Source organism: Hyperolius riggenbachi, chromosome 4 (genome assembly GCF_040937935.1).
Source record: "Hyperolius riggenbachi isolate aHypRig1 chromosome 4, aHypRig1.pri, whole genome shotgun sequence".
Taxonomy (NCBI): Eukaryota; Metazoa; Chordata; class Amphibia; order Anura; family Hyperoliidae; genus Hyperolius; species Hyperolius riggenbachi.
The window spans coordinates 321,846,476-321,860,184 of record NC_090649.1 but is presented as its reverse complement, the minus strand read 5'-3'; the positions used below and the strand labels follow the sequence as shown (position 1 = coordinate 321,860,184).

At 44.0% G+C, this 13,709-nt stretch overlaps 1 protein-coding gene across 5 annotated transcripts in view; it reads left to right on the top strand.

The window, feature by feature from the left end:
- AGPAT4 (1-acylglycerol-3-phosphate O-acyltransferase 4) overlaps positions 1-13,709 on the top strand; it is a 261,101-nt gene that overhangs the window by 214,635 nt on the left and 32,757 nt on the right. The window lies entirely within an intron of this gene.

The following is a 13,709-nucleotide window of genomic DNA, read 5'->3' as shown; positions in this document are numbered from 1 at the left end:
AAACGGAGGACAAGCGTCTGCCATGGATAGGTAATGTATTGTGCACTGGGCACTGAGGGGTCACATTATACATTAGGGGGGACAGTGACAGATCTCTCTCTAATCAGATTTGATTAGAGAGAGAGTTGTCTCTTGGTTGAATCTGCTCATCATCGCTATATGTATGGCTACCTTAACTCTTCTAGCTTAGTTTACCAGTAGTGATGATTAGCACTGCATCTTTCATCCAGGTACAATTTGCCTCAATTCAATTGATTGTACAGGTAGTCCCCAGTTAACAAATGAGATAGGGACTGTAGGTTTGTTCTTAACCTAGATCTGTTCAGAACACTGTGCCATCTCTAGCTCCTGTACATCCAAACTGTGTCCCCCACTGTCACCTTTGTTCCCCTGGGCCTTCAGTGTCCTCCTCTGTGCCAACTCACCACCCCATCCCCCCTCCCACTGTGTCACCTCTGTCCCCCTGTTCCCTCAGCATCCCCCTCTGGGCCACCTCTGCCTCCACTGTGTCCATCTCTACCATCTTTGCCCCCCTTCTCCTCTCCTGTGTGCCTCCTTCTGTCCTAGTAATGATCGTAATGTACTAATTTCACCTGCACAATATTTCTCCTAAAAGTTTGCTATTGCAGTCATACATAATTACAATTTTGAAATTGAATTGATTTTAACCACTTGAGGACCTAGGGCTTTCTACCCCTTAAGGACCGGCCACTTTTTTTCCATTCAGACCACTGCAGCTTTCACGGTTTATTGCTCGCTCATACAACCTACCACCTAAATGAATTTTGGCTCCTTTTCTTGTCACTAATAAAGCTTTCTTTTGATGCTATTTGATTGCTCCTGCGATTTTTACTTTTTATTATATTCATCAAAAAAGACATGAATTTTGGCAAAAAAATGATTTTTTTAACTTTCTGTGCTGACATTTTTCAAATAAAGTAAAATTTCTGTATACATGCAGCGCGAAAAATGTGGACAAACATGTTTTTGATAAAAAAAAACCCATTCAGTGTATATTTATTGGTTTGGGTAAAAGTTATAGCGTTTACAAACTATGGTGCCAAAAGTGAATTTTCCCATTTTCAAGCATCTCTGACTTTTCTGACCCCCTGTCATGTTTCATGAGGGGCTAGAATTCCAGGATAGTATAAATACCCCCCAAATGACCCCATTTTGGAAAGAAGACATCCCAAAGTATTCACTGAGAGGCATAGTGAGTTCATAGAAGATATTATTTTTTGTCACAAGTAAGCGGAAAATGACACTTTGTGAGAAAAAAAAAAAAAAAAAAAAAAGTTTCCATTTCTTCTAACTTGCGACAAAAAAAAATGAAATCTGCCACGGACTCACCATGCCCCTCTCTGAATACCTTGAAGGGTCTACTTTCCAAAATGGGATCATTTGTGGGGTGTGTTTACTGTCCTGACATTTTGGGGGGTGCTAAATTGTAAGCACCCCTGTAAAGCCTAAAGGTGCTCATTGGACTTTGGACCCCTTAGCGCAGTTAGGCTGCAAAAAAGTGCCACACATGTGGTATTGCCGTACTCAGGAGAAGTAGTATAATGTGTTTTGGGGTGTATTTTTACACATACCCATGCTGGGTGGGAGAAATATCTCTGTAAATGACAATTTGTTAATTTTTTTTACACACAATTGTCCATTTACAGAGATATTTCTCCCACTCAGCATGGGTATGTGTAAAAATACACCACAAAACACATTATACTACTTCTCCTGAGTACGGCGATACCACATGTGTGGCACTTTTTTGCACCCTAACTGCGCTAAAGGGCCCAAAGTCCAATGAGTACCTTTAGGATTTCACAGGTCATTTTGAGAAATTTCGTTTCAAGACTACTCCTCACGGTTTAGGGCCCCTAAAATGCCAGGGCAGTATAGGAACCCCACAAATGACCCCATTTTAGAAAGAAGACACCCCAAGGTATTCCGTTAGTAGTATGGCGAGTTCATAGAAGATTTTATTTTTTGTCACAAGTTAGCGGAAAATGACACTTTGTGAAAAAACACAATTAAAATCAATTTCCGCTAACTTTTGACAAAAAATAAAATCTTCTATGAACTCACCATACTCCTAACGGAATACCTTGGGGTGTCTTCTTTCTAAAATGGGGTCATTTGTGGGGTTCCTATACTGCCCTGGCATTTTAGGGGCCCTAAACCGTGAGGAGTAGTCTTGAAACGAAATTTCTCAAAATGACCTGTGAAATCCTAAAGGTACTCATTGGACTTTGGGCCCTTTAGCGCAGTTAGGGTGCAAAAAAGTGCCACACATGTGGTATCGCCATACTCGGGAGAAGTAGTACAATGTGTTTTGGGGTGTATTTTTACACATACCCATGCTGGGTGGGAGAAATACCTCTGTAAATGGACAATTGTGTGTAAAAAAATCAAAAGATTGTCATTTACAGAGGTATTTCTCCCACCCAGCATGGGTATGTGTAAAAATACACCCCAAAACACATTGTACTACTTCTCCCGAGTACGGCGATACCACATGTGTGGCACTTTTTTGCACCCTAACTGCACTAAGGGGCCCAAAGTCCAATGAGTACCTTTAGGATTTCACAGGTCATTTTTGTTTCAAGACTACTCCTCACGGTTTAGGGCCCCTAAAATGCCAGGGCAGTATAGGAACCCCACTAATGACCCCATTTTAGAAAGAAGACACCCCAAGGTATTCCGTTAGGAGTATGGTGAGTTCATAGAAGTTTTTATTTTTTTGTCACAAGTTAGCGGAAATTGATTTTAATAGTTTTTTTTCACAAAGTGTCATTTTCCGCTAACTTGTGACAAAAAATAAAATCTTCTATGAACTCACCATACTCCGTACGGAATACCTTTGGGTGTCTTCTTTCTAGAATGGGGTCATTTGTGGGGTTCCTATACTGCCCTGGCATTTTAGGGGCCCTAAACCGTGAGGAGTAGTCTTGAAACCAAATGTCGCAAAATGACCTGTGAAATCCTAAAGGTACTCATTGGACTTTGGGCCCCTTAGCGTACTTAGGGTGTAAAAAAGTGCCACACATGTGGTACCGCTGTACTCAGGAGAAGTAGTATAATGCGTTTTGGGGTGTATTTTTACACATACCCATGCTAAGTGGGAGAAATATCTCTGTAAATGACAATTGTTTGATTTTTTTACACACAATTGTCCATTTACATAGAAATTTCTCCCACCCAGCATGGGTATGTGTAAAAATACACCCCAAAACACATTATACTACTTTTCCTGAGTACGGCGGTACCACATGTGTGACACTTTTTTGCAGCCTAGGTGCGCTAAGGGGCCCAACGTCCTATTCACAGGTCATTTTGAAGCATTTGTTTTCTAGACTACTCCTCGCGGTTTAGGGCCCCTAAAATGCCAGGGCAGTATAGGAACCCCACAAGTGACCCCATTTTAGAAAGAAGACACCCCAAGGTATTCCGTTAGGTGTATGGCGAGTTCATAGAAGATTTTATTTTTTGTCACAAGTTAGTGAAAAATGACACTTTGTGAAAAAAAAACAATAAAAATTAATTTCCGCTAACTTTTGACAAGAAAATTAAATCTTCTATGAACTCGTCATACACCTAACATAATACCTTGGGGTGTCTTTTTTTTCTAAAATGGGGTCACTTGTGGGGTTCCTATACCGCCCTGGCATTTTACAGGCCCAAAACCGTGAGTAGTCTGGAAACCAAATGTCTCAAAATGACTGTTCAGGGGTATAAGCATCTGCAAATTTTGATGACAGGTGGTCTATGAGGGGGCGAATTTTGTGGAACCGGTCATAAGCAGGGTGGCCTTTTAGATGACAGGTTGTATTGGGCCTGATCTGATGGATAGGAGTGCTAGGGGGGTGACAGGAGGTGATTTATGGGTGTCTCAGGGGGTGGTTAGAGGGGAAAATAGATGCAATCCATGCACTGGGGAGGTGATCGGAAGGGGGTCTGAGGGTTTGGCCGAGTGATCAGGAGCCCACACGGGGCAAATTGGGGCCTGATCTGATGGGTAGGTGTGCTAGGGGGTGACAGGAGGTGATTGATGGGTGTCTCAAGGTGTGATTAGAGGGGGGAATGGATGCAAGCAATGCACTGGCGAGGTGATCAGGGCTGGGGTCTGAGGGCATTCTGAGGGTGTGGGCGGGTGATTGAGTGCCCTAGGGGCAGATAGGGGTCTAATCTGATAGGTAGCAGTGACAGGGGGTGATTGATGGGTAATTAGTGGGTGTTTAGGGTAGAGAATAGATGGAAACACTGCGCTTGGGTGGTGATCTGATGTCGGATCTGCGGGCGATCTATTGGTGTGGGTGGGTGATCAGTTTGCCCGCAAGGGGCAGGTTAGGGGCTGATTGATGGGTGGCAGTGACAGCGGGTGATTGATGGGTGGCAGTGACAGGGGGTGATTGATGGGTGGCAGTGACAGGGGGTGATTGATGGGTGATTGATAGGTGATTGACAGGTAATCAGTGGGTTATTACAGGGGAGAACAGATGTAAATATTGCACTGGCGAATTGATAAGGGGGGGTCTGAGGGCAATCTGAGCGTGTAGGCGGTCGATTGGGTGCCCGCAAGGGGCAGATTAGGGTCTGATCTGATAGGTAACAGTGACAGGTGGTGATAGGGAGTGATTGATGGGTGATTGATGGGTAATTAGTGGGTGTTTAGAGGAGAGAATAGATGGAAACACTGCGCTTGGGTGGTGATCTGATGTCGGATCTGCGGGCGATCTATTGGTGTGGGTGGGTGATCAGATTGCCCGCAAGGGGCAGGTTAGGGGCTGATTGTTGGGTGGCAGTGACAGGGGGTGATTGATGGGTGATAGGTGATTGGCAGGTGATTGACAGGTGATCAGTGGGTTATTACAGGGAAGGACAGATGTAATTAATGCACTGGCGAATTGATAAGGGGGGGGGGGGGGGTCTGAGGGCAATCTGAGCGTGTGGGCGGGTGATTGGGTGCCCGCAAGGGGCAGATTAGGGTCTGATCTGATAGGTAACAGTGACAGGTGGTGATAGGGGGTGATTGATGGGTAATTAGTGGGTGTTTAGAGAAGATAACAGATGTAAACGATACATTTGGGAGGTAATCTGACGGCGGGTTTGCGGGCGATCTAATGGTGTGGGTGGGTGATCAGATTGCCCGCAAGGGGCAGGTTAGGGGCTGATTGATGGGTGGCAGTGACAGGGGGTGACAGGGGGTGATTGATGGGTGATAGGTGATTGGCAGGTGATTGACAGGTGATCAGTGGGTTATTACAGGGAAGAACAGATGTAATTAATGCACTGGTGAATTGATAAGGGGGGGTCAGAGGGCAATCTGAGCGTGTGGGCGGGTGATTGGGTGCCCGCAAGGGGCAGATTAGGGTCTGATCTGATAGGTAACAGTGACAGGTGGTGATAGGGGGTGATTGATGGGTAATTAGTGGGTGTTTAGAGAAGATAACAGATGTAAATGATACATTTGGGAGGTAATCTGACGGCGGGTTTGCGGGCGATCTAATGGTGTGGGTGGGTGATCAGATTGCCCGCAAGGGGCAGGTTAGGGGCTGATTGATGGGTGGCAGTGACAGGGGGTGACAGGGGGTGATTGATGGGTGATAGGTGATTGGCAGGTGATTGACAGGTGATCAGTGGGTTATTACAGGGAAGAACAGATGTAATTAATGCACTGGTGAATTGATAAGGGGGGGTCAGAGGGCAATCTGAGCGTGTGGGCGGGTGATTGGGTGCCCGCAAGGGGCAGATTAGGGTCTGATCTGATAGGTAAAAGTGACAAGTGGTGATAGGGGGTGATTGATGGGTGATTGATGGGTAATTAGTGGGTGTTTAGAGGAGAGAATAGATGTAAACAATGGATTTGGGAGGTGATCTGATGTCGGATCTGTGGGCGATCTATTGGTGTGGGGGGGGTGATCAGATTGCCCGCAAGGGGCAGGTTAGGGGCTGATTGATGGGTGGCAGTGACAGGGGGTGATTGACGGGTGATTGATGGGTGATTGACGGGTGATTGACAGGTGATTGACAGGTGATCAGGGGGATAGATGCATACAGTAAACAGGGGGGGGTGGTCTGGGAGGGGGGGGTCTGGGGAGAATCTGAGGGGTGGGGGGTGATCAGGAGGGGGCAGGGAGCAGGGGGGGGGATAAAAAAAAAATAGCGTTGACAGATAGTGACAGGGAGTGATTGATGGGTGATTAGGGGGGTGATTGGGTGCAAACTGGGGGGTGGGCAGGGGGGGGGTCTGATGGGTGCTGTGGGCGATCTGGGGCAGGGGGGGGAGAAATCAGTGTGCTTGGGTGCAGACTAGGGTGGCTGCAGCCTGCCCTGGTGGTCCCTCGGACACTGGGACCACCAGGGCAGGAGGCAGCCTGTATAATACACTTTGTAAACATTACAAAGTGTATTATACACTTTGTATGCGGCGATCGCGGGGTTAACATCCCGCCGGCGCTTCCGTATAGCCGGCGGGATGTTGCGGCGAGCGAGCGGTGACAGGCGCCGGCGGAGGATCGCGTCACGGATGACGCGATCGCTCCGCCCATGCCCTTAAATGGACCGCCGCCTCTGTGGGTGAGGCCGTCCTGCAGGGCTCCACTTCCCCGCCGCCCCTGTGTAGTGGGCGGTCGGGAAGTGGTTAAGTAATCCACACAAACTTCCAGAGGGTCCTGGAACTGGATCACAGGTTTGCTATAAAATCTGTATGCAGAACTTTTAACTTTACTGAGTTTAACCTGTTGCCGCCCGCGTCACGCCAATGGGCGTAAAGTCCTGGGGCTGTGTTTTGCAGGAGATCGCGTGCAGGGTGCGCGTGCATATCCTGCTCAATGGGCGGAGCCGAGCTTCGCCTTCAGTCTCCGAGCGGCGGTTGCCGCTCGGGAGACTGTTAGACGGCGTAATCGCCGTCTGTTTACAAGTACAGCGCTGCGATCAGCAGCAGCGCTGTACTGGGCACAGCCTTGTGACACGGCTGTCCCCTCCTGAGCAGCAGAGGTGATCGGCTGTCATAGGCTGAAGCCTATGACAGCTGATCATGGGAATTGGCTAACGGGGGGAGGGAGGGAGGGGAGTTTACACTGAATTTTAAAAAAGCGACATTTTTGGAAAAAAAATCAAATAAACAAACATAAATAAACAAACAAACATTGGGGGGGGGATCAGACCCCACCAACAGAGAGCTCTGTTGGTGGGGAGAAAAGGGGGAAGAATCACTTCTGTGCTGTGTTGTGCCACTCTGCAGCTTGGCCTTAAAGCTGCAGTGGCCAAGTTAATGAAAAATTGCCTGGTCTTTAGGGGGGTTTAACACTGCGGTCCTCAAGAGGTTAAAAAACATTTTTATTTGAATTTTTTAAAATTTATTTTTTCAAAAGCTACAAGGTCATTTTTAAAAAACATTTGTTTGACTTGTTCCCATTTCAGACCCATTGGCTTTATCAGGTCTTTCATAAGTCAGGGAATGCCTGTACCAAATTTGTGCTAAATTAATAACATCGATGTGCACTGCAGTTTTTTAGGTCGCAATTTTGCCATTTTTTTTTTTTATTATTACAAAGCCCCTGAACCTACAATTGGTATTAGGGCCAGGTTTTCTTTCCTGTACGGTAAAGGATTTTTGGGTCTGTTTTTAAACATGATGATGACACAAATTGCTGCAATTTTAACTAGCATCAGCTGGTTCTGAGAGTTTAACAGTGTAATGTTACAACACACATTTATTTAAAAAAAAAAAAAATAACACTGAGTTTCCCTTAAAGGGAAGGTTCAAGCAAAATAAAAAAATGAGTTTCACTTACCGGGGGCTTCTACCAGCCCCATGCAGCCATCCTGTGCCCTCGTAGTCACTCACTGCTGCTCCAGTCCCCCGCTGGCAGCTTGCCGACCTCGGAGGGCGGCGGGCCGCATTGCGTACATTTTTACGCATTCCCGCTAATGCAGGAACATTAACACATACATTTTTACGCATTACTGGTTCAATGCGTAAAAATTTACGCATTGAACCAGTAACGCGTAAAAATGTATGTGTTAATGTTCCTGCACTAGCGGGAATGCGTAAAAACATACGCAATGCGGCCCACTGACCTCCGAGGTCGGAAAGCTGCCAGCGGGGGACTGGAGCAGCAGTGAGTGACTACGAGGGCACAGGATGGCTGCATGGGGCTGGTAGAAGCCCCAGGTAAGTGAAACTCATTTTTTTATTTTGCTTGGACCTTCCCTTTAAAATCTCAGCTACATCGCCACTTTAACATTTATGCACCTTAATCGGCTGGCTATTATGCTAATCATGTGTATTTATTAATTTTATAAATTACTCTTTAACTTGTATACTAGTGCTTGATTGATTCAGTGCTACACTGATTACTACAATATGCGTTCATGCATATGTCTATGCATGTCTGCTGGACCTGGGTGTAGCACTACATGTTAAATGAATCAATAACAAGCAACCAATTAGATATTTTTGTCCCATTGACTCAATACTTCACAGTTTTTTCATGCAGTGTACCTGCATATAGACATACGTGTCTGCGATATTTGCGGTGCAGTATCGGACTTATTTGAGCCAATGTGAACGATCAGGCTTGGGATTAGGTTGAGTTGATGAACTAATCTATATGTGCATGTTGTTTGTCTGCTATTGGACCAGTGTCACACCACTTGCTTATAAGCATGTTTGCATGCAATTTGGTTTGCATGCCTACAAAACATATGGGGTGACACCATATTAGATTGGTCCAATAGGGGACATATATGTTTATATATTCTGTTGTGAAATACCACAAATCGATGTCTTGGAAGTAAAGTATTGGTTTATTTACTGTACAGGAGACGAAATTTTAGTCTACTGAATAAGGCTCGTAACAGAAGTTATATACCCCAAATTACACATTACAATCATTCCTCCTACCAATAACCTGATTGGATCCTCACAAAATCTCTGAGTTAACTATTGGAATACAGAATACAGCATAAATGAATACATGAATACATATTAATATTTAAGTGGATGAGATCAGTCAGTCGTTAATTATTATTAGAGGTACATATTTCATCAGTAGCTTGTTTAATTTAAGGCTAGTTTGACTGGTGAGATTCACACAGCGCCATCCTTATCTACAAGACAGACAAATCTCCTAGTAGCACATTCCAAACCCCTGAGACCATGTGAAAAAAGAGAACTAGTCTTATGCTGTATAGAACAAAGGGAGTATGGCAAAATGGCTTACAGGTGGCCATTTTATTTATCAATTTTACTTCATTTCTTTCGGCACTTACCATCAATACCTATCTATTTGGGATCATTGGGGGGGGGGGGGGCACACTATTGTGGTTTTAATTGTGTTTAGCCACTGGTTGTTGGTAAAAAAATAAAGAATTTGTTACAAATTTACTCGGTGTCATGAACCTTATTGTCTTGACCATAAGTCAAGGGGAGGTTGCTTTGCTTCTTTCTTCTGTCTTGACTGTCTTGATTAGAGTCCCACAGGGGCCACTCAGCACCATCTTCACTTTGTATGGTCCATGTGCAAGTTTAGCTCAGCTTTGTTTGAATATTTGTATTTACCAGAATTATGGCACGTAGATACCAAACTATTAATGTCACCCGTCTGGAATCAGAACCCGATCCCCTTGGGCTCACCTGTACAGACCTTTGCTAGCTGTGTAACGGACGGTGAGCTGTATTGCTATGCTGTATTGCTATGCAGGGAGGCAGAGGGACGACAGAGCAGCATGTGCGTGATGTGAAGTTGGCTGTCCAACTCGCTTGCAAGTCGGGGATCGAGCGCATCCGTACACACCCCTGATTATGGGCTGAGGCTGTTGTTATCGACCATCTCAGCCGACTTGAGTCAGGCATGTATGGGCCTTTAATGAGTAGCCAGCATCATAAACCAGCAGCTTGCTGAGATCATGTTACATAATTAATACGCAGAAGGATTGTCTTCTAATCTCATGCACTGAATAAGCAGTTGAATGTAATCGTTTAGATAATAAAAATAATTGAATCAAGAAATAGTTGATTATGAAATCCTGATAAATCCTATTACGAGACGAGGTGAAGCCTGTTAGGATTATCCCAGCATGACTGTTATCTGCCAAACAAATTAGGCACACAGCATAATCCAGTGCTGTACAAGGATATGAGAAGCAATGCTAGAATGCTGTATGGCTAGAACAGGCATCTAAGCTATAATCAGATGGATGTGTTTTCATGCGTCTGTCGGCTAAGCTCCCCAGAAAGGCTGTGTGTCTGTTTATCTGGCAGAGCTCCAAGCTAGTAATGTTTTTGATACCTTCCATTAGAGAATCAGGTGAACTTCGGTTACTTCACTTGCCTACTATGTACTTGAAGCTGAAATAAAGTCTGTTTGAACAGATCTGCTTTGCTTTCCTCAACCATGTGCTCTAACAGAAGGTGCTATTGTGTGTGTGTCCAATCAGAGCAATGGACAAACGCCAAGCTGTAGTCAGCAGTACAAAAGATGTAGGTCTGAGACAGCGGTCATTTTCTTTTCACTAGACATGGTTAGTGAGAGGTACATAATTCTAGTTTGCATTCAGTTTTCATACAAATTATATGCAGTTTAGAATTGGACCAATTGAAAGCATCTGCATAAAGTTTACATAAATTATTGTATGCAGCTGAAATTTGCTCTATGCTCCACCTGCAGTGCAATCTATGTAGGGCATACTGTCATTGACTATATAATGCAGAAACCCCTTGGGTCTGCTGTGGTTTCTGCTTTACATATGGGGTGCCTGGTCCACTGGTTGCTTTGTTCTTCTCTTACCCTCCCCACTCCTTAGTGCATCATTTATTATCCGTTGCCCTGGCTCCATAGCAACAGAACACATCACCCTGTAGCCTAGCAATGTGTCTGTACAGCACTTTAGCACCAACACAATTAGGGTCCTTTCACACTGAATCAGTTGCTGTCAGTTATAACTGAATAGACAGCTGGTAAACGTATCAGTTTTTCAGCATTCAATGTTAAAGAGGCCTCAAAACGTACAAGAACTTGAGCACATCACACAATAAAAATGCCTTCCTGACGTCAGGAAGTGAAAAAATGAATCCCTCCCACCTGCAAAAACTAAAAGACGGGCAGCTGTAATTGCAGCAAAAGGTGGTTCTACAAAGTATTGACTAAGGGGGCTGAATAATTACGCACACCCCACTTTGCACTTATTGATTTGTAAAAAAAATGTTTGGAATGATGTATGATTTTCGTTCCACTTCTCACATGTACACCACTTTGTATTGGTCTTTCACCTGGAATTCCAATAAAATTGATTCATGTTTGTGGCAGTAATGTGACAAAATGTGGAAAACTTCAAGGGGGCCGAATACTTTTGCAAACCACTGTATCTAAACTTTGGATAAGATATAGACAAGTTACTTGTTATAGACTTGACACAGACTTTTTTTTTACCTTTTTGTAACCTGCTTTTGCACCGTGCTTAAATAAAAGAATCATGTTTCTGAGTTCCCGGAATCCGTATCTCTTTTGTGATATATAGTTACTTGTTATAGTTAGTTTTTCATCTCGGATCCGTTTTAACCCTTTAAACTGTTAAGCTACTTACCCACGGGGAGATATGTGGCCGAGCATCAGAGCACAGCAGTGACGACGCTCGACCTACTGGCTATTGATGCTAAGTTGCTATGTGGGAGGGGGGTCAGAGGGACAATGACCATTTGCAATGGAGCGGTTTCCCTCAGGGGAGCGCTAAGAACAATGAAGTAATGCGTTGCTCGGGTGTTGGACATCGTTAATCATCCGACATGATGGATCTTTAGCAATTGTTGTGCAGCGACTGTACACCGCTGCCAAAATCGGAATGTTTGTTCTTTGTTACGGATCCTTCAATCTCTTGTACTGTTAATTGTTGTATTGTTTATATTGTATTATTCTACTGTACAGAGCCACGAAAGATGCAGATGATACATAGATCAATGATAATAATATCCCCTTCTCCACTGTTTCTACCTTGCATGCTGACCGTTTTTTAATGCTAAGCTTCAGTTGGAATGAAACACAGCACGGTGGCGTAGTGGTTAGCACTCTTGGGTTGCAGCACTGGTTTGAATGCCAGCCAGGGCACCATCTGCACAGAGTTTGTATGTTCTCCCCGTGTCTGTGTGGGTTTCCTCCAGGCACTCCAGTTTCCTCCCACATCCCAAAAAACATACACATAAGTTAACTGGCTTCCCCCTAAATTGGCCTTAAACTACGATACATACACTACATGATATACACATATGACTATGGTGGGGGATTAGATTGTGTGAGCCTCTCTGAAGGACAGTTAGTGACAAGACAATATACTCTGTACAGCGCTGCGGAAGATGTCGGCACTATATAAATACTAAATAATAATAATAATAAATAAAGTACACAATCTTCTTTGTACGGGTTACAGACAGAAAAGGAAAATTCACAGAATATGGTTATGATAAGCACAAAACTGACATTGGAGGACTGATTCCCCCCCAGGAGTGATATAAACTTTTAAACAAATAATTATAAAGTTTTTCTGGTGATCAAAAAAAAAATAAACAGCTTCCTATGTAAAGCCAGCTATCTAGAGTAAGCCTAAGTATGAACAAAACCGTACAAGCTATTAGTAGCAGCAAAAGGAGGGTGATTATTACCACAGTTATGAGCCAAGACATTCGCTAATAAGCAAGCTTACTGAGCAGAAACCAAACCAAAGTTTCAAGGTCACAGGCATCTTTATCAAAGGATTTCTGCTGGTAATGAGACACAGCATGACTGCAGTCAGTCCTGAGAATGAGACAAGCCAGAAATGGAATCCCAGATAACACAGGTCTCTAATCTCTATTGTAGAGCAATGTGTTGTGTATGAAATAGTGTGTAGTATTGCATTCTTAAAGTAAACAGCTAGAGCACTGACTGTATTCTCAGTCAGAGCCATCGATTACCTGATCCTCCTTTATTTTAGTGTAGTATTCTGTAATGCAAGTTCTGTGCATATCTAACCATTAACATGGTAGCACAGAGCTTGACCTTGGTGCTCTGGCTGGCCCCACTCCTTTTTGCCCACATCATAATGTCGCACCACATCCACTTTCCTCTCGACCAGTCCATCTATTCGGCAGGTGAGGCGGAAGATGGATGTGATGTGACATTGCGATGTGAGTGATGAGAGGCAGAGTTGGCTACTGCATCCAGGTTCAACTCTTGGTTGATAAGGATGATCAAACTGCAACAACATTCGCATCAAGTGGAAAAACTTTGCAAGTCATTGATTATGTCTACTGGTCAGATTTGCATGGCACTTTCTAAGTGGTCACTACACTATATTAAGGATATGGTAGCTGATACCGTAGTTCCTTCTGCAAATTATAATAGTGCCCTATATAGGATTCTGTTTACTTTCAGTACTTTTGCCTCCTTACAGGGTCCCAGGCATTACACAGTAATGTATCCTACTTACATATGTTGTCACAAATTATTTTCCAGAGCACCAAACACAAGTAGATTCTCTTTAAACCGCACCACTACAACCATGTAGAAAAGTACAAAATAAGCTTTATTTGACACAATAATGAGCACAATTAAAAATACACAATGTACAGGGTAATTCATCATATAGTACAATGTAAACGAGATTTCCTCACATATAACAAGTATATATGCTTCAAAATAACAAGTAAGTATGCATCAAATTGAGTAGCCAAG